This window comes from Syzygium oleosum, unplaced genomic scaffold, assembly GCF_021117445.2.
Source record: "Syzygium oleosum isolate NSW1041296 unplaced genomic scaffold, Sole_v2.1 Sole_v2.02, whole genome shotgun sequence".
NCBI lineage: Eukaryota > Viridiplantae > Streptophyta > Magnoliopsida > Myrtales > Myrtaceae > Syzygium > Syzygium oleosum.
In genome coordinates, this window is record NW_026607486.1 from 9906068 (window position 1) to 9928842 (window position 22775).

Here is a 22775-nt window from a genome sequence, read left to right on the forward strand (position 1 = left end):
CCATCTCACTTGATACTTCCGCCACTGCCACACCTAGCACGCCCGAATGGGTCATCCCCAACAAAGCAAAATTCGCTCTTTGATTCATTCAAACAATTTGTCATGTTCGTTGTACATAAGGCGTGGCTGACGGCAACTGCTCGTTGTACTTAGGGGTGCGGAAACTGCCGAGACCGAACCGAACCGAACCGGCCGGTTGGGTCCGGTTCCCGATTCCTAAAAGTGAAACCAGTGTCCGGGCAGTCCAATTTCCAGTTTCAAGGGAGAACTGGACTGACTACACACATGTATTTATTTTTTTCAAAAAAACTAGTAAAATGTGAACTAAACCTTAAATGAACTTCATTGACAAAATTTAGTAAAATCCAAACTAAACCCTAAGTGATCGGTTCCATTGAACCGGACCTGAACTGGACCTGACTGGCAATCCGATCCTCGATTCCCAATTTTGGGAATCGGTCCTCCCAATCCGGTTTCCTGTTCCACCTTAGAACTGGATCGAATTGGGAACCGATCACCCCTAGTTGTACCTGGTTTCTAACTTATTAGGGTTGGAGAGAGATTCTCTTGCTTTATTTCTCAGCAAAAATGAACAACCTTTAATACAGGAAAAAATAAAAGAAATAGATATATACACGCACAACATTTATACAATCTAAACTAGTAAAAGAAATGAAAAGAAAATACTTCGACAGATGTCGAATTGCACTTGAAATGCATTAATTACTCTTTCAGCTGAAATATACTTGTGTATATTCAATGCACATGTAATTGGGTATTCTCTCTCTCTCTCTCATTTTCCATTGAAAATGTAAAAATAAAAAATAATTTGACAAAACTTTTAAAAGTGGGATACATTTATGTTTTGTTTGGTCAGAAGGAACCAGCGTTCGTTTTGTGTAAAGCGATAAGGTGGAAACTATAATTAGCAAAGTATAGTTATCATATTGTTTAAATTTGAACCGTACGTTTGTTACTTGTCAAGATTGATTGTAAATACTATTAAATCTAAAATATAATTATATTCTGTGTTAAAAATTACAATTAGATTGGTTTTCTTTTGTTGATTAAAAATAGAATAACTTATAAAATAAATTGTAAGAAATAATAGATAAAGAATAAATCGGTACTCTATTAATCCAACATGGGCATTGAATTGGCTTTTGTTGCATAGTAGTGCTTGTCTCTTTTTGAACGTTCTTTAAATTCCACTTCCTGTTTTGGATTCATTTAGTCGTTATCAAATGCAACACCAATGAATGAGATATATAATAGTACAACAAAAGGTTAATTCATCGACCCTGAAAAGGGTAAAATAATGAAATAACTTTATACGTGTAAACAAAGAAAGAAAATACTTATATATATGAATTATTTCTAGAAAATTAATTTAAAACGCGTTAGAGTAATTATTGGTATACCGATAACATTATTTCGATCGATTTGCGAGTCACGATTTTGTCTATAGCATAAAAGCATCCAATTGGGATGACATCTTATATGAAAATGACACTTGGTTTTCGTGAATTTCTTTTATAAATGCATGCGATAGGGAACTTCTTTTGAATTTGCTCAATAAGTGTAGAAGGGACCAGCCGCTTATTATGTTCTTTTAAATGACGTCATAATCATTTCTCATTTTTGCTACATCCGAAAACAACGACAAGCATAGTAATTAGTATGGCTCCGTTTATTTCGTGAAAAATAAATAATTTGAAAAATATTTTCTAAAAAATAATCGTTTGAGTCACTTATAAAGATGAATGAATGAAAAATATTTCCATCGTCCACGAAATTGTTTAGATATAAATTGTTATCGGTAATAAAAATATTATTCATTAACTAATTATTTCAAGCGATATAAGCAATCATTTTCTAGAAAATGTTTTTCAAACCATTCATGTTCCGCAAAACAAACAAAAGCGCCTTGAAAAATGAATGATTCGAATAACGTTTTCCTAAATATAATCGTTTGTTTCGCTCGAAATAATTAGTCAATGAAAAATATTTTCATTGTCGATAACGATTTATGTCTAAACATTTTTGTGCACGATGAAAATATTTTTCTTTTGTTCATTTTTATGAGCGATACAAACGATCATTTTTAAGAAAAAATAACAAACATGCCCTAATTATCTAATAGATTATTACAGCATTTTCATGCGGAAATAATTGTCGTATCAAAAATATTTTCCGCTGGTATTATTAACCTGACACCAAGATGGAGCACCCTCCCTCCCTCCCGAGTAACTAGAGCCGGTGATCTGTCTAAATGGGCCCCACCATGTTTGTTTCAAATGGCAGGCCTGCGCAGAACTGAAGGAATGGTTCTTGGGTGGTGTGACTATTGTTCACATATAGTGTGTTATCTTAACACCGTATACACCGTATAAATTGTGCCAAAAATAAAAACACCGTATAAATCAAACTTTCGAGTTTTCATATGTACCACGAATACATACAATTATACTCTCACATCCATAGTTGAACGTACGTTGCCGAAGTAGCTGGGGGTGATATTGACTTTTAACCGTTTTGCAGTTACGCTTATAGTCCAAAGATCTTGGTCACCCTATGCAAAAACTATTTTACGTTGTAAGACAGAAGATAGAATACGGAGGAAAGAGGAAATGGTTATATTGAGAGACCATATGCTGCGAGAGTTTTTATATTGTTAACTAACTTACTAAGTGTTCTCAGCTCACCCAAAAAAATACATATATTTAAATTCCAGACTTGTATTGAGTAACCGTCGCAACATCAATTTTTCATATTTTTTTTTTTTTTTGGTAAGGTAAGGATTGTATTAACTTTTCAAACCGAAGCTTACAAAGATTGTAGGCAAACACAAAAACCCCGCACATAGAGCGACACCTAAGTGTCCCAACAGGTGCAAAGGTGTTAGGCTAAACAAGGTACGGAAGCAAAGCAAGAAGGCTGAAAAGACAGCCAACTAACTAAGAAAAATACATACAAAGACCGCATCAGCAGGTTACGTGAATATGGACGAGGAAATGCCCCAATTAGTTTGTATTTTCCTGTTGCGGCGAGTGTCTTGAACAGGATGCATAGATAACCCTCTATCCCGAACAACCTTTACAAGATGATTGCGCATGGCTGGTAGGAACATCGCCTTGTTCCTGAAAAGTATATGATTCCGTTCGGACCAGATAATGTGGCACAAGGCACCAAGAGAGAACCGAGCTATCCGATGATGGAAGCTGTTACCAGTAATGTATTTGCTTGCCCAGCGGAGATTATCTACCCACGGTTTGTTCCTCCAAGAGAGATTGCAAGTGTTTGCCCAGAACAATGCAAGGGATCCCGTGCATTGGCAACCAAAAAACAAGTGGTCTATAGAATCCGGTCTACATTTACAGAATGCACAAACAGCTTTCGAAATTCTGTTGTAGTTGAGTAACACAACCTGAGTTGGGAGTCTATTTTTGGAGATAAGCCATAGAAAAAAGGCATACCTTGGTGCAATGCTACGGTCCCAAATAAAGGAGCTCCAGAACACTTTTGGTCTCTTGGTTCTGATGAACTCCCACGCCGATGCTGTGGAGAATGTCCCAGAAGAATGGCTTTGCCAGATGAAGGTATCGGGACTGTCACCGATTGTTGGTAATGGGTCGGTCCATGAGTTGAAACTTCCCATGAATGAAGACGCATGCCATGAAGAGCAAAAGAAATCCTGGACAGTTGCACTTCTCGGGATGCCAGAGGAATATATTTCTCTATTAGAGAACAATTCATAAAGAGGGCCTTTAGGGTGCCAATTATCAAACCAAAATGATACAGATGAGCCATCACCTATATGCCAACGAAATTGCAGTCGAAATTGGGACCGTAGATCCAGGATTTTCTTCCAAGCCCAAGAGCAGAAGGTGGGCTTCGGTACCAACCAAAAGTTTTTATTCTTGAGGAAGGTAGAATGGATCCATTTGCACCATAAGGACTCTTTTCATATATTTTGAACCTCAAAAGAACAAATAATTTAGCTTTGTTTTCTAAATGCATAATTGAAACTCCCATTACAGAAGACACAATCCTGCCAACCATGTCAAATTTTCCAAACATTTGCCCACTGCAGTAATAAGGAGGTCAACCTATTCTATATAGTGAATATTCACCTACTCTTTCCAAACACATTTTTTAAGTTCCTTTAAAATTAAATCATGTGTTATAAATGACAATAATCATGTATGCAATGGATAAAAATAGATGCCGCTAGCTAATATTTAGTTTAATACTTAAATACACACAAATGAATGTACAAATATCATGATGCGCAAATATCTTTGCCACGCCTCTTGGCCCATTCATTATGGGTGTCCTTTAGATTAGCGAGGAGATAGCTTTCCATAACTTTACATCACAGGTGACACAAGTCATATCGAGCTATACAAGCCATATCATTTCATGTACGAATCATAGGATTTCATGTCCTCTCAACCTTGTAGAGACCCAATTTAGGCGGTAAAATATCTATCTTTTCCCAAAGTTTTATACACATACTCATATAAGAGATTTCACTTTCCAGCGAATAGGCGATGGCAAAGGTCATCATCACATGGCATCATTGACATGCAAATGATTATAAATCACAATGCAAGTACTATTACATTAATCTTTTGGTATTTCTTGTATTAGCAACGGAAACCAAATATCCATTTATCTTCATTGGCAAATTTACAAGCTCTTATTCATAAAACAATCATCATTCAATCTAAGAGTTCACAACATTCTTACATAACAACAATTTAAAATTATTCCCAGTTTGCCATTAAAACTCTAATGTATTCCAAGCCCAATTAGCTTTCTCATTTCACCGTTTACATGGCATGAATAAGATGCATGTATCTCAACAGTAATATAACCATGTACATGTCACAAAGAATATCAACAGATCTTTCTTCTTAATAGTGCATAAATGAAGTGGGCTTTTAAAAATAATATGCGTCTCGATTTCTCCACACTACATGTTGCATATTATCATCAATGCAAATTTGCACGGCATTGATCCCAATATGACTTATAACTCAATTTTATCTTAATCTAGCTTTACTAGTCAAATTAGTTAGCTAATGCTATTGATGCATATGGAAATCTTATTGACACTACATGAATGTAAAATTATCAATATGACCAACTTTTCAAAATGCTTGTGCGACTAAGTACAAATTTTGACTAGTTAGATAAATTGTCTAAATTAAGCAATTATTTCTAAAAATAACTTAACTATCAATCATCATAAGGTTTCCAATGTTATTTCATATTAGTCCCATAGCTTGGTGAGATTATAAATTTGCCCCTAAAGCGTCAAAACTAGTTATTTTGAACCTGTTTGATTCCCTTTGATTAATCTAACTTAATGACCCACCAATTAACAATTAAAAGCATAAAATATCATTGTTACAAGAGCCATCTCAATTCTAGAAGTTTACAAAATTGAAGCTAGACATGTCAAAAATTACTAAAATGTCCATTGTAGGTCTAGCTTTACCATTTTTTACTTTTTCCCATTCAAGATGCAAGAAAACCTTTTGGGTATTCTTTCAAACACCTTCTAGGCATGTAGAAAAGGTTTCCATTTAGGCAAGAAATCACCATAACTCAACATCCCAATCTTGATGTCCAATGAAACTTAACGTAAAATTTAAATTAGATGAGCAAACATCAACCAACCAAAATCAAGAGTACCAAGTAGATCAATCTAACTTAGAGTTTTCACTAAACTTGGTTGGAAGACTTGAATAAATCAAAGCTCTAATCACCTTGAAAGCAAAACAAACAATTAAAATTTAACAAGTTTCATTCTTTAAAAACAAAACTAATTTCATAAAAAGAAATGAAGTTCACGACTTTACCTTGTAACACTTGATAGGTTAGACTAAATCTTAGATAACTCAATTGAATGGACTATGAAGGTTAAATGCAAAGAGATATGGGTAGGAAATCTTTCTTTCTTTCTTGTTCAAAAGAAAGGACAATGCAAGTGCTCTTGAAGTTGATATTCTTTTAGATGAAAGAGAAGTGGAGTTGAAGCTCACGTCCAAAATATGAGAAGATATAAAGAAGACCTTGACTTGTGTTTCGCATGAGTCAAAACAATAGATATTAATTAACTAAGATTAAAAGCCATGAGGAGATTGGGGCCGAAATACTAGGTAAAGAATAAAGAGAAATGTTCAAGTAAAAGGGTGACAAGTCGCATAATTTAGGTTAAAATGAAGATATTTGCTAATGTTTGATAATATTTTACATTTCGGTAAATACGCTGGAAAATAGGTATTTGTTCTAAACACCGATAATCAGCGAAAGCTATTATACGTTAGGAAAATCTCAACTCAGTGAATTTTTACTTTGAAAATTATCTAATACGTATTTCAAAGCATATCAGTCGCTGTCAATTATTACTATGGTAATTAATTTTTTATCGTCACTCTATATAATCAACCTTATATAAAAATCTATTAATTTAGGCAAGTTGAAATTAGAAACACATATTTTTAATTATAATACCTAGTAATTTTATAACCCTAACGGAATTGCAATCAGAAAAGTCACTTAGACGAAAAGCATCTTTCGAAATTTCCACGCCTCATACATTAGTGATCTAATTAAAATTTCACATGTGACATTCCGAATTTCGACCCATTTTTGGGATTTATAAAGCATGTATTTCGTCAGTGTGCTTATAGTAAAATCTCGCCCAGAACTAATCACTCTTGGGTTATTTTTAAATTAGAGATTTCACTAGAATCGCATTCGATCGAATTTGGCCGTTATTTAAAGCCCGAACTTGGGTGTCGAATTTCTCGGAGTTTCGTGACGAATTTAATTGGACGGTGTCAATATTGTTGTGGCCAGCGTCGAGATTGTTCAGAATCATCGAAAAGTGAAATTTGGACCGGATGCGAATTTTGACCAATAAACCTCCCTCTGGGTTTATTTTATTTAGTGTCTTTTGGCCTAATCCTAACTTATAATTAAGATTTTTAGTGGACCGTTGGATCGACTTCGATTTTGAACGTGGGCCGTTGGATCGAACTCGATTAATTTGACTTTCTCTCTCTCTCTCTGTGCCCGCGCGCCCCCTACGCGTGTCCCCTCTCCCCCCAGCTACGTACGTCCCCTCCCCCATCTCCCCATGCAGACTCTCTCTCTCTCCTCCCTTCTTCCTATTTTCCCTTCTTCTTCTTCTTCTTCTTCTTCTTCTTCTCTTCTTTTCTTTTCCTCTTGGCCGCTGCATCTGCTTCTTCTTCTTCTTTTGCTCGCCGACCGCCGCTCGCTCGACTAGCCACCACCGTCGCTACCGCCCAGCCACCGAACGCCGTCGCCGTCGCCGTCGCCATCGCCAGCCAGCCCGGCCGCGTGCCTGCTCGTCCACCGTCGCTTCGTGACCGCTCGTCGCCGGTCCGCCCAAGCCACCCGCAAGTACTGCCCTCCGTCCGGACCAATCGCCACCGTCGTGCGCCGACGTCGCTACGCGTCCAACCGCCGCACGTCGCTCACAGGGCCGCCGCCCGACCGCCGCTCCTGCCCCCGGCCACTCACCAGCTCACCCAGTAGCTCGCCGCCGCGGGTCTCGCTCAGCAGCTCACCGTCGCCGTAGTTGCCAGCTCGCCCGTCGCCCATCGCCAGCTCGCCGTCACCGTCGGCCGCTCGCCCAGGCCGTCGCCCGTCCGCCTAGCCGTTGTCCCTGCCTTGGCCGAATTGTCCCGGCTGTGGCCGAGCCCGTCGTCCGTCCGCTTGGCCGCTGCCCCGGCCATGGCCAAGTAGCCTAGGCGCTACCCTTGCCCATACCGAGTGCCGACCCCGTCGCCCGCGCGCCTGGCCGCTGTCCCGGCCGTGGCCGAGCTCGCCCAGCTGCTCGCCCGTCGTGCCCAGCCGCTCGCCCGCACTCCTGGCTGCTCGCCCGGCCGTGGCCGAGGGCTATGCCGAGCCATTGCCGAACCGCTTGTCCGCTGTGCCCTTGCCCGCGGCGACCCGCCGCTGCCCCGACCGGGCATTTGGCCCCCTTGCTGGTTTTCCTTGGGCCAAAACCTAGGTAAGTGACCTCCTAATCCCTACTTAGTACTTTGGGTATTATTAGACTTGTTTAGGGGTGATTAGTGTTGGTTTAGTGACTAAGTTAGGTAGGGATTAGTTAATTGAATGTGATTGGTTTATGGATTATTGTGGTGGTGATTTTGTGGCTAAATTAGTAATCGATCGAGATGGGTTCAATGACTGAGTTGTAGTGGCGTTTGTGGGTGAAATTGGTGTTTGAATGTAGCCGACTTGAAGGTTGGATTGGTGGGCTAATGTGGTAAGCATGACTTGAATTTGAATAGTATGACGTGCTAGATTGGTATTGGTGAATTGTGTTGTGACGTATGTGCATGAGGAATGTCCTGAGGCGTGGTTATGCGAAACTAAGCCCGGATTGATCGGAGGGCTGCTAACATGAGGCGTGGTTACGCAGGTGTGGCTAGAAAGGCAAGAAATGACCTGAAGCGTGATTACGCGGGTCGAGAGAAATGACCTGAGGTGTGGTTACGTGGGTCGAGAGAAATGTCCTAAGGCGTGGTTACGCAGGATTGAACCCGGATTGATCGGAGGGTTGGACCTGAGGCGTGTTGATGTGGGTCGTGGTTAGTTGGTTGGACACGCATGTGAAATGTGTTTGGTTGAATTGGGTGAATGTACGTGGTTATGGCGCTCGAGTGTTTATGTTATATTCTTGAGTTATTATTGCATTATTGTGATTTTAACTAATGCACGGAGTTGGCGGGTGATTTGAGACGAGGTAAGTGTGCATGAGAATTCTGTTATGTCGATTGCTAGAATGCATGCTGGGACTCGTCTGGGTACGCATTGGTCTAGGTGGGGTTTAGGTTGTCTGCTTATTGAGATTTATTCTCATTTCTGTAATTCAAACCATTTCAGATCCCCGACCCCGACCTTGATCATGCCGCCACCTCGGCGTTTTGGGGTCCCTGTGCATACGGTGCATGAGGAGACCAAGTATCCAGTAGGTCCACATCAGACTTACATTAGGCACCTCACTACAGTCTGGGTAGATGTGGGCTTAGAGGACTTGCAGCGTCACACTTACTTGGCCTGGGTTTATTGTGACGGGTTGGAGTTAGTTGGCCCAATCCGGGGTTTTGAGGGACAGCAGCACGGCAATGAGGATGTCGTAGATTGGGAGCCCGGGGACGTGTATGCTCCTGATGGTGAGATTCTGGACTCCGAAGATCCCCCAGAGAACCCTGGTCCCGAACCCGAGCCCGTACCAGAACCTATAGCGCCTGCGGATCTCGAGCTCGAAGAGGAATTTGAGAAGTCCGAACCTAAAGAAGAGCCCGAGCCTGTGCCAGAGCCAATGGAGTCCGAGCCCGAGGACGAGCCGGGTAACAAGGAAGAGCCGATCGAGATCAACTCTGACACGGAGTCGGAGTCTTCAGGGTCTAATTCAGATTGGGCACCATAAGAGCGTTTGGGTGCTGGGCTTAGAAGCTTTTTGATAGAGCCCTTCTTGTGCAGCTAGCTAGCCTACCCTACCACCTGTCCCTTTTTTATGATAATGATGGATGTTAACCCTAGGAGCCTAATGTCTGATTGTCTGGCCGAATGTTGTAAGTTACTGTTTTCCATTGTTATGAAATTATTGTTTTGTGCTATTACTATCCCTTCGTTATTGTCTATTGTCTAGGTTGTTATATTTCGCTTCCGCTTGTGTATACATGTGGGTGTCTCATTTGGGTCGGCGACGTGTCCTGAGACGTCGCGTTCGATACAATCATCGTAGAGGTGTCGCGAGTCCGTTAAGGTTCGGGGTGTGACATCACACATGTCAACCAAATTCCGAAAGAACCTTTTTTTATATTTGTAATCTAAATATTATCAAATAATTTAGAAAAATTTAGATGTCACAGTGACTGTCCACTTTATATATGTGTATGATAATAAATATGGCTTCTTTAAGGGCTGCCTCTAAGGTAGAAAGAGTACTTTTCTTACACTCTCTACTCATTTTGCTACCTATTTATTAACCCGTCCTTCTTCCTCCTATTTCTCTTAGTTATTTCTATATTCTCATAATAACTCCTTAGTATTAAAGAAATTTTCTCCCTTAATATTAACATAACAATTACATTAGTGTATAAATATGCTTACTAAAATAAAAGCATATTAATTACGTGTCCTGGAGACGTAGTAAATAACTTTGACAAAAAAAGATAGACATAATAAATAACAGATAAAATGTAATAAGTCAAAATATCTCGTTAACTATTTAACATAAAAGTTGCCGAAAATTTTTATGTTATATTTAAATTATGATATTACAATATAAATACAAAAATGTGGAATTTTCTTTATGCTTAGAAGTTTATGTACCATATATTAGTTATAAATTATTGCACGGGTTGCATCTTGTTTTGTTGAGTAATTGCCTACTTTTTTTTGCTTCGAACGTATATTGCCTTGGAAAAATTATCCGATCAGTCCTAAATTTATTGTACAAATGTTAATTTAATCTCAAACTTATCAATTTTGCCAATTTAGTCCTAGACCTTTACTTGAAATTCCAATGTAATCTTTCCAACTAATTTTTGCCGGAAATCGCTGATATGGCTGTCCAGTAATTGCTAGCTGCCACATAAGGCATGTAACAGTCTGAATTTTCGATCCTTTTCTCGGGATTTAGGAAATGAATTTGATCAATGCACTTATAGTGAGATCTCACCCGGAAAATTACGATTTTGCCCCTAGGCTTATTTTTGGGTATTCCGAATATTGGGGATTTTGGAAATTGAATTTGGGGATTAAGTGTGGATAAATATCAGCCCCAAAATATTGGACAAAAACGCCCTTAGATATTTTGGTTTGGAAGAATGTGGACCAAGTGTTTTAGGGGCAAAATTGGAATTAAGAAAAAATTGGTCAAACCTTGGACCAAATATTTAATTGTTTCTCTCCTCTCTCTCTCTCCTCATTCCCTCTCTTCTCTCGGCAGCCCCTCCCCCAACAGAGAACTCTCTCCCTCTCTCCCTCACCAAAAATCCTCTCATCTCTCTCTCGGCCTTGGACCGCCGATCATCGCCGGAGCATCGCCGGAGCAAGCCGCCACCGCCGATCGCCGCCGGCCAGCCGTTCCCCCTTGCCGCTCTAGCCGAGTTAGTCTAGAGTTCGGGTAAGTCGCGATCTAATTCCTATTTAGGACGTCGGGTATTTTCGGACTCGTTCGGGTATGGTTTAGAGGATTTAGAGGGCGATTAAGGTGTCGATAATGGTTTTTGGTGACTGATCGTGGTTGTTGATGGCTGATGGTGACTGTTAGCGGGTGCTGCGGGTTGGATTAGACGTCGAGAAATGAGTTTAGGTGGTTGGAATTCGGTAGGAATCGGTTCGGGTTTGAATCCGTGAGGTTCGGGGTGAATCGCGGATTCGCGGTTACTGTACCTTCCCGGTTTGTTATTTTTGTAGAGAATTTTGGGAGCCGAATTTGAGGAAATTTTCTTCATGAAAGTTTCTCTCAACATCTTGAAGTATAACATAATTTAATTTGGAAATTTTTGGAAATCATTTGAGACCATTCGGAAGTCCATCTTTGGACCGAAATAAAACTGCCCGATTTACTGTTCACCCGACCTTCGGGTCTGTTCGAATTTTTATAAATTTTTCCAGACCTATTTTCAAAATTATTACTTCACAAAAGTTGTTGGGGACATTCGTGGCTATAACATATAAAAATTTCAAAGCTTTTCAAGGTGATTTGGGTGTTGAAATAAATGTATTTTGAGGACAAAATATTCTGTTGGAGCAAACTGATTTTGGTCTGATTTCGAGGGACAAAAAGGCATGGTTGCAGTTTGAACCGGATTTTGTGTTCTTCATAAGAAATGATTATCGAGATGTTTTTTGTGACATATCCAAAATTGAGAATTTTTGGAGTTCGTTTACTATTTATTTTGATGGGATTCCGGTCACTGTTTAGGGTTCGGTTTAGGGGATTTTGTGACTGTTTTAGGGGCTGTTTGGGGTTGAATTGAGAGACTGGTTATTTGGTGATTGTGGACTGATTTGGCGACGAAAATTTGAGGTATAGAAAGCTTGGGTAGGACCGTGATGTTGTGACTGGATTGGGGTTGAATTGTGCAATCGATCAGTGGGAATTATGCTATGAATTGAATTGTGTACGTGATTGTGTGATTTGTGATCGTGGGCTGATTTGGATTATGCTTGGGCTGAATGTGGATTGGTGATATGCAGTGTGTGCTTGGCCGTGAGATGTGGTGGTGTGATAGTGCATTCGCATATTGTATTCGCGTGCCAAGAATGTGTGATTGGGTGGCGTGTTCGTGGGACGAGAATGTGAAATTGTGAAATGTGTGTGAGGTGTGCGTGTTTGGCAGTGTGTAGGTGTGGCCGTGTGACAAATGTGGTTTGAGTGGAACGAAGGTACTGGAATGTAGGATTGGTTTGAAAAGTGAGACCCTGAGGCGTGTACGTTTACGCGGGGTGAGGTCCGTCCTGAGGCGTGTACGTTTACGCGGGAAGATGCCGTCCCTGACGAGGTGACGATGCCCGGCCCGACGGGGTGACGATGCCTGACGTGGTCAGAAGACCGTTGGCCTGATGCGTTTTACGCGGGCGCGGTAGAAGGAAAGTGTGTGTAGGATTCCGTCCTGAGGCGTGTTCGTTTACGCGGGACGATGCCGTCCCTGACGAGGTGACGATGCCCGGCCCGACGGGGTGTCGATGCCTGACGAGGTCAGAAGACCGTTGGCCTGATGCGTTTTACGCGGGCGCGGTAGTGGTGGAAAGGTTGAGAATGAGCGGGAATTGGCTTGAGGTGCGAGGTTTGAGAAAGTGACGCGTGGTGTGAGTTGGTGTGCGAGTGTGTTTGTATCGCGTAATGCAGTGCGCGATTATGGGGTAAAATCTGCTAGGCATGGTATGGGACGTGCCCAAGTAGGTTTTGCTTTATAATCGAGGCACGCGCGCGGCTGTGATGTACTGCTGTGGTATGATTGGCGTGTGTATTGATATGTGGAAAGTGTGTGATGGCATGTGTGCAAGAATTGTATGTTGGGATTGTGGGCTAACGTGCACGGTGCGTATGCAGAGAGTCCAGGTATGTGTGAATGTTTGATTGCTGGTTGTGTGGTTGTTTGGTTGCGTGTTTGGATGTGTCTGGAATTACGTGATAGCCTAGGTGGGGCTTAGGTTGTGACTTATTGAGATGTGATCTCATGGTTGTTTCAACCAAACCATTTCAGAGCCCCCGCCTGAATGTCGAGATTGAGGTCGACTCGGAGTCGTCGAGTGAGCGACAGTGCGGAGGATTGAGGTGGTGATGCGAGAGGACGGTGAGTCGAGTGGACGCCTTCGAGAGGCGTAGGGGATAGTTCGGGAGGAGGATGCGCCCCATTTTTGGATAGTGCTTGACCTAGAGAGGCGATCTTGATATTTTGGTGGTTTGGAGTTTATAGTTCGGTGTGCTTATAAATTATTTTGTGGTTTGTATTGCCGGATGATGTAAATATTTGGAAGTGTAATATATGCTTGGTGGTTTGACGATTTGTTCCTTCCTGGTGTTCTCCAATTTTAATGTCCGGGATTTTTTATTGCTTCCGCCGCGAGTTAACTCTGATGGATCGTTGGGTCAGCGACGTTATTCCTAGGACGTCGCACTCTGTTCGACCGGAGGCGGGATGTCGCGGGCTCGACGGGGGTTCGGGGCGTGACATCCCAGTTTGAATTGGTATCAGAGCAAGGTTAGCTCGATTTAAGTCGATCGAAGCTTGGAGTGATAAGGAGTGGAGACCCAGGATAGCTGTAGTTAGTTAGGGAGACTTTAGTGAACCATAGTGTGTCTAGGGCTACGTGTATTTCGAGACTGTTGTTGTGATTGTTGAGTGAATTGGGTGTTTTATTGGAATGCAGGTGCGTCTGGACCTGAGGTAAGTGCACGAACTCTTTTGATGTGGTTTGGTGCCGTGTGATTGATTGCCTGCTAAGTGGATTACTGTGTCAACTCACTGCCTAGGACTAGACTGGGTTAGTTGGCCTAAGTCTTTAATTCCTAGATGGAATTATAGCAGATAGGAGAGTGATAGAAAGCTGGGACGATGAGCAGCCAGGGAAGGGGTGCAGGAAGAGGAGTACGGGGTCGAGGTCGTGCTCGAGCTAGAGCTGTAGAGGACATTGATATGGGTGCTAGAATGGTAGAAAACCCTGGAGTTGGTGTAGGAGCTGTAGTGGACCCCCGAGCTGGTGTTAGACCTGCGAAAGATCTGCGTATGGAAGAAGTCCTCAGAGTATTAAAGAGGATTGAGAATATGATGGATAAGATGTGCATGTTGTTGGGATGTTCAGACTGTGAAGTGGTGTTTGGTGCTGTGTTAATTATGTGTGATTTCGGTTTGATCGTGGGCTTGGATTGGTTAGTTAAACAGAATGCTGTAATGGATTGCAGCAATAGGGTGATTCAGTTTAGTCTGGCTGGACACCTTAGATTTGAGATTGTAAGGAGTCGAGAAGGAACCTCGATAGTTGCGCTGTTGATATGATTTAAGTAAGAGATCTTATTGGATGACCAGTTTGGAAGGACTATACGGACTGTAGAGGATATGTTGGGAATATGTATATTGGATTTTAGGGGCAAATGGGAAGGAACAAGTTTTAATGAATAAGACGGTCCCATTGATCAAAGACGTTTGAGATTATTACGGGACAGAAGGTACCATTTGGGAGAAAGGAATAATGAGACGTCATCACCCCCACCTGTTTGGATAGCAGGTATAGTTGTAAATTTCGAGGACGAAATTTTATTAGGGGGGAAGAATTGTAACAGTCTGAATTTTCGATCCTTTTCTCGGGATTTAGGAAATGAATTTGATCAATGCACTTATAGTGAGATCTCACCCGGAAAATTACGATTTTGCCCCTAGGCTTATTTTTGGGTATTCCGAATATTGGGGATTTTGGAAATTGAATTTGGGGATTAAGTGTGGATAAATATCAGCCCCAAAATATTGGACAAAAACGCCCTTAGATATTTTGGTTTGGAAGAATGTGGACCAAGTGTTTTAGGGGCAAAATTGGAATTAAGAAAAAATTGGTCAAACCTTGGACCAAATATTTAATTGTTTCTCTCCTCTCTCTCTCTCCTCATTCCCTCTCTTCTCTCGGCAGCCCCTCCCCCAACAGAGAACTCTCTCCCTCTCTCCCTCACCAAAAATCCTCTCATCTCTCTCTCGGCCTTGGACCGCCGATCATCGCCGGAGCATCGCCGGAGCAAGCCGCCACCGCCGATCGCCGCCGGCCAGCCGTTCCCCCTTGCCGCTCTAGCCGAGTTAGTCTAGAGTTCGGGTAAGTCGCGATCTAATTCCTATTTAGGACGTCGGGTATTTTCGGACTCGTTCGGGTATGGTTTAGAGGATTTAGAGGGCGATTAAGGTGTCGATAATGGTTTTTGGTGACTGATCGTGGTTGTTGATGGCTGATGGTGACTGTTAGCGGGTGCTGCGGGTTGGATTAGACGTCGGGAAATGAGTTTAGGTGGTTGGAATTCGGTAGGAATCGGTTCGGGTTTGAATCCGTGAGGTTCGGGGTGAATCGCGGATTCGCGGTTACTGTACCTTCCCGGTTTGCTATTTTTGTAGAGAATTTTGGGGGCCGAATTTGAGGAAATTTTCTTCATGAAAATTTCTCCCAACATCTTGATGTATAATATACTTTAATTTGGGAATTTTTGGAAATCATTTGAGACCATTCGGAAGTCCATCTTTGGACCGAAATAAAACTGCCCGATTTACTGTTCACCCGACCTTCGGGTCTGTTCGAATTTTTATAAATTTTTCCAGACCTATTTTCAAAATTCTTCCTTCACAAAAGTTGTTGGGAACATTCGTGGCTATAACATATAAAAATTTCAAAGCTTTTCAAGGTGATTTGGATGTTGAAATAAATGTATTTTGAGGACAAAATATTCTGTTGGAGCAAACTGATTTTGGTCTGATTTCGAGGGACAAAAAGGCATGGTTGCAGTTTGAACCGGATTTTGTGTTCTTCATAAGAAATGATTATCGAGATGTGTTTTGTGACATATCCAAAATTGAGAATTTTTGGAGTTCGTTTACTATTTATTTTGATGGGATTCCGGTCACTGTTTAGGGTTCGGTTTAGGGGATTTTGTGACTGTTTTATGGGCTGTTTGGGGTTGAATTGAGAGACTGGTTATTTGGTGATTGTGGACTGATTTGGCGACGAAAATTTGAGGTATAGAAAGCTTGGGTAGGACCGTGATGTTGTGACTGGATTGGGGTTGAATTGTGCAATCGATTAGTGGGAATTATGCTATGAATTGAATTGTGTACGTGATTGTGTGATTTGTGATCGTGGGCTGATTTGGATTATGCTTGGGCTGAATGTGGATTGGTGATATGCAGTGTGTGCTTGGCCGTGAGATGTGGTGGTGTGATAGTGCATTCGCGTATTGTATTCGCGTGCCAAGAATATGTGATTGGGTGGCGTGTTCGTGGGACGAGAATGTGAAATTGTGAAATGTGTGTGAGGTGTGCGTGTTTGGCAGTGTGTAGGTGTGGCCGTGTGACAAATGTGGTTTGAGTGGAACGAAGGTACTGGAATGTAGGATTGGTTTGAAAAGTGAGACCCTGAGGCGTGTACGTTTACGCGGGGTGAGGTCCGTCCTGAGGCGTGTACGTTTACGCGGGAAGATGCCGTCCCTGACGAGGTGACGATGCCCGGCCCGACGGGGTGACGATGCCTGACGTGGTCAGAAGACCGTTGGCCTGATGCGTTTTACGCGGGCGCGGTAGAAGGAAAGTGTGTGTAGGATTCCGTCCTGAGGCGTGTTCGTTTACGCAGGACGATGCCATCCCTGACGAGGTGACGATGCCCGGCCCGACGGGGTGTCGATGCCTGACGAGGTCAGAAGACCGTTGGCCTGATGCGTTTTACGCGGGCGCGGTAGTGGTGGAAAGATTGAGAATGAGCGGGAATTGGCTTGAGGTGCGAGGTTTGAGAAAGTGACGTGTGGTGTGAGTTGGTGTGCGAGTGTGTTTGTATCGCGTAATGTAGTGCGCGATTATGGGGTAAAATCTGCTAGGCATGGTATGGGACGTGCCCAAGTAGGTTTTGCTTTATAATCGAGGCACGCGCGCGGCTGTGATGTACTGCTGTGGTATGATTGGCGTGTGTATTGATATGTGGAAAGTGTGTGATGGCATGTGTGCAAGAATTGTATGTTGGGATTGTGGGCTAACGTGCATGGTGCGTATGCAGAGAGTCCAGGTATGTGTGAATGTTTGATTGCTGGTTGTGTGGTTGTTTGGTTGCGTGTTTGGATGTGTCTGGAATTACGTGATAGCCTAGGTGGGGCTTAGGTTGTGACTTATTGAGATGTGATCTCATGGTTGTTTCAACCAAACCATTTCAGAGCCCCTGCCTGAATGTCGAGATTGAGGTCGACTCGGAGTCGTCAGGTGAGCAGACAGCTGCGGAGGATTGAGGTGGTGATGCAGAGGACAGTGAGTCAGAGTGGACGCCTTCGAGAGGGCGTAGGGGATAGTTCTGGGAGGAGGATGCGCCCCATTTTTGGATAGTGCTGACCTAGAGAGTTGATCTTGATATTTTGGTGGTTTGGAGTTTATAGTTCGGTGTGCTTATAAATTATTTTGTGGTTTGTATTGCCGGATGATGTAAATATTTGGAAGTGTAATATATGCTTGGTGGTTTGACGATTTGTTCCTTCCTGGTGTTCTCCAATTTTAATGTCCGGGATTTTTTATTGCTTCCACCGCGAGTTAACTCTGATGGATCGTTGGGTCAGCGACGTTATTCCTAGGACGTCGCACTCTGTTCGACCGGAGGCGGGATGTCGTGGGCTCGACGGGGGTTCGGGGCGTGACAAGGCACACCACCACGTCAACGATTTTCAGCGAAAATTAGTTGAAACAATTACATTAGAAGTTCGTGTAAAGGTTTGGCATATATAACATAAAAATTTTCAGCAAGTTTAAGACTAAATTGGCCTATATACAATAGGTTTATGAGTAATTGGACAATTTTCCCTATTGCCTGTGGTTATTCATTATAGTTAAGGCTCCATTTATTTCACGGAAAATGAATAATTTGAAAAATATATTTTTTTAAATAATTGCATGTATCGTTTACATAAATGCATGAAAAAAACATATTTTCATCATTCATGAAAATGTTTAGACATAAATTGTTGTCGATAATGAAAACATTTTTTATTGACTAATTATTTCAAGCGATATAAGCGATTATTTTTCGGAAAATATTTCACAGATCATTCATTTTTCGCAAAACAAAGGCACCCTGAGTAGCTTTGTAGCAGATGAATAATCCTACGATAACCAAAGTAAAAAAGAATTCCTAAAGTTTCCCAAAGGGAAACTAATGTATTTAAGACGAAGTCTAACAATATACCAAGTTGTTTATATGGCTGATGCATATCTTCGAAAGATTTCTTTTCCTATTCTTCATTGTTTATTTTATTAGGTCGAATTGGTACGCCAGATTTCCACGGATCTTGTGAGATCCTTGGAGGAGTTGCAAATAACCATTGTTTATCAAACAGTATGACGCATCGCCTCAACGACAGATCGACAACTCCAGGTTTTGTGATACCAGTTAAAAAATATTTTGGATTTTTTTTTGGTCAGAAATTTTTTTAGAATTTGTTTCCTTAATAATTGAAAATAAAGAAAACTCAAATCGAGGAGGCGAGGGCCATCGAGAACCACCTTAGATCTGTCGGGTGTTATCATCATTCGTGAGACTGATATTGTACCAAAAGTTCTATACGTGATGCAATCTTCCTACATCATGAACCCTCCATTATCTTGGATGGATACAGACATCTACGTTATGTGAATGATTGAGTTCTTGCAATTTTTTTTTTGTTTCATCGTCCTTCTTCTCGTAAACTCTTAAGTAATTGCCACATGAGTTGATATAGATATCCAAATCTATTGAATCACTCGTGTTATAATCTTCTACACTAGTATGAGTAATCCTGTTCCATCATGTGACTTATGTTTTTCGCGTGAGGTTCTTTCAGGAAACGACATTTGACAGGGCATTCCCATTTTCACGACAAGGTCCTTAGATATTATGCATTTCATATTTCTCATGTTGAATTACCCATGTTATGAAACCCATCTTCATACTTCCGACACATGTAGACCCCCAACTTATCTCCAACAACATTCAAGGATAAAGTTCCACATTCATCTTTCTGTCTAAATGTGAATGGAGTATGTAGAGTCGGCATTGGCAAATCGATACGTGGCGCCTACGTGCACTAGTTTCTGAAAAATTTACATTTTTAATTTTTATCCTTTTAAGGATGTTTCATCTTTATCATGAATCTTATGGGAAATGTCAATTCGAGGCAAACTATTACTCGACGCTTCCTATGTTTTCAGGTGTGCACAATCTGACTGATAGCCCCATTAAGACTGATTCCATGATATGCATTAATTTGACATCCACGTTTTCAGTATAGAACCACATAGAAGTATATCTAGGGGGAAAAAGATCATCTCTAAATAATTTAACCACTGCTCTAAATCGCTATTTTATAATTAAAATATCTAGAAAGTATATGAGAAACATTCAAACTATAGTATTAAGGATAAAGACACCATAAGTATCATAACTTTCGTACAGTATTCACTTGACACTACAAAAAAACATGTAATTTGTGACGGAAATTTTCCGTCGGAAATTTGCGACGGATTATATTTTCCGTCGCAAATTAGCGACGGTTTATTTCCGTCGCAAATTTGCGACAGAATTTGCGACGGATAAAAAATCCGTCGGAAATTTGCGACGGAATTTTTATCCGTCGCAAATTTTCGTCGCAAATTTGCGACAGAAATAAAAAACCGTCGCTAATTCCGTCGCAAATTTGCGACGGAAAAAAGTTCGTCGTAAATTTCCGATGGAAAAAAAAAAACCCGTCGCAAATTTGCAACGGAAAATAAATCCGTCGCAAAATTTTCGTCGCAAATTTCCGACAGAAAAAAAACCGTCGCCAAATCCGTCGCAAATTTGCGACGAAAAAGCACGTCCGTCGCAAATTTGTAGTTTATTAGCCCGTGATATTCCAACCCTATCTCTCTCTCGCTCTCTCTCGCTCTCTCTCGCTTTTCTCCCTCTTTCATATGTCTGAAATCAGCAAAATCCGCGCACGCACATATTAATCTCAGTGAAGCTTTTGTACCGGTAAGTATCATAGCTAGCTTCGTGACTATTCATCGTTGAATTGTAATTTCTTTTATTTTATATATGTTTATGTTTGTTTTTTTTTGTATCTGCATCACCGGTTTAACGACCGGCGACCGGCGACACCTCGCCGGCCTTTGGATGAGGCCGAACGGCCACGCCGTTTTGCGACGGAAATAGTTTCCGTCACAAATTTGCGACGAATAAATGAAAATTCCGTTGCAAATTTGCGACGGAATCAAGGAAATCCATCGCAAATTTGCGAGGGATGAATTCCGTTTCCATCGCACATTAAAAATTATTAAAAAATGATTCTTAAGTGATTATTTTTTTTTGGGTATGTGTCTAATTGAAGGTCTCGCAATCCAAGTGGACGTTGCAATTCTCATCAAATTGACCACTTTCTCCTACCAATATTTCAGTCAAATATTTGGGTAAGTCTTCTTTACATGGCAATTTTTTTTATTTTTGCAATTTCATATTAATTGTTGCGTGAATAACAAAAATTATAATTTCCAAAATTTTATGGTTTTAATTAAGAACAATAGATATGATATTTTAAATATTTTACCAGAATTTTTTATTTTAATACAGACACAATGCAAAGAGAAAGGGCTTGGATGTATAATAAGAACTTACCTGGACGTCAAGGATTGACGAGATGAGTTTAAATACTGTGTTGGAACTATTTTTAGACTTTGCTAGTAGTAAATATGAGTTCATTGACGGAAATAAGTTAAGGTGTCAGTGTAAAAAGTGCGGTAATGGTAAATTTCTTGTGTGTGATCAAGTTAGAGAACACCTTACTAGATTTGGGTTTAGTCCGAACTATTATAATTGGACTTCCCATGGTGAACCATTTATATCTGATGAAGGATATGGAAGAAGTGACCAATTTTCAGTTAGGGAAAAATGTGGCTATTATGAGCAATTGAACCCATACTAGAGGATGGTGATTGATGCAGCTAGTTATAATTTTGTCACAGAATCAAATCATGCAAGTACTAGTTTTACTCCTACACGTGAACAAGTGGGTACTAGTCATGCTTCACAATTGGAAGATATAGGAGTAACGGGTTTTGATGAGAATGTCTATAATGAAACTTTTCAATCTAATCAGTTCCGGGATGTGTTGAAAGCAGCAGATGAACCTTTATGGGCAGGTTGTGAGGACCACACTAAGTTATCGGTGATAGCCCGACTATTAAATATCAAGGCAGAGCATAATGTGTCTGCGGATTGCTTCAACTCTTTTGTTGAAGTAATGCGGGAATCATTGCCTCGTGATAACATCATGCCAAGTGATTTTTATGATATGAAAAAGCTAGTGGATAACTTAGGTCTTCCGGTTGTAAGGATTGATGTATGTAGTAGGGGTTGTATGATATATTGGAGAGATGATGAAAATGCAGAATCTTGCAAATTCTGTAACCAACCTAGGTACAAGATTAACAGGAGGCCGGGTCGTAATTAGAAGCGTAGACCATGCAAGCAAATGTTTTATCTGCCCTTAATCCCCAGATTGCAAAGGCTTTATGCGTCTAAAGCCACTGCTGAACACATGACTTGGCATGCAAATCATGAAACAGAAGAGGGTCTAATGTGTCATCCTTCAGATGCGGAGGCATGGCAACATTTTGATAGAACATACCCTGAGTTTGCGATGGAGCCTCGGAACATCAGGTTAGGTCTCTGTGCCGATGGATTTGCTCCATTTGGGAAAATAGGAAAAAGTTATTCATGTTGGCCAGTTATCTTAACGCCGTACAATCTTCCACCTGGTATGTGCATGAAGACACCTTATATGTTTTTGAGATTGATCGTGACAGGGCCGCAAAATCCGAAAAAGTTGATAGATGTTTATATGCAACCATTGATTGAGGAGTTACAACGGCTATGGGTTGAAGGTGTCCCTACGTATGACGTTTCTACCGATCAAACATTTGTAAAGAAGGCTGCCCTTCTTTGGACGATAAATGACTTTCCAGCTTACGGAATGTTATCTGGATGGAGTACAGCTGGGATCTTAGGATGTCCGATATGTTTGGAGAGGTTAAAGTCATTTAGATTAAAACTTGGAAAGAAGCCCAGCTATTTTGACTGTCACAGACAATTTTTACCGCCAAGTCATCCTTTCAGAAGGAATAAGAAAGAGTTCACCAAGAATAGGACTGAAAGAACGCGTCCACCATTGAGGTTGACCGGCGATGAAATTTGGGAGCGTGTGCAGGACTTTCCAACTGTTGTTGAGAACCTGCACGGCACGACTTTTGCGTACGGAAGTACACATAAGTGGACAAAACGCAGTATATTTTGGGATCTACCATATTGGAAGGCCCATCTTATTCATTATAATCTTTTTTTTTTTTGGTGTGAATGTAAGTATTATAAACCAGATGAAGTACAGCAGCTTAGGGGCATCCCCCAGCAATACAAAAAAGAGCTAATGATTCAAAAAGATGGAGGTAGGAAGTCTCCATATAGTAGCTAATACAACA

General features: G+C 41.2%; 1 long non-coding RNA gene across 1 annotated transcript; it reads left to right on the top strand.

The window, feature by feature from the left end:
• The first annotated feature begins 15192 nt into the window (after positions 1-15192).
• LOC130137471 (uncharacterized) lies at positions 15193-17770 on the top strand. The gene is made up of 2 exons (XR_008815899.1): positions 15193-15369; positions 17459-17770. It is a non-coding gene; the product is annotated as an uncharacterized LOC130137471 (long non-coding RNA).
• Positions 17771-22775: the final 5005 nt, after the last annotated feature.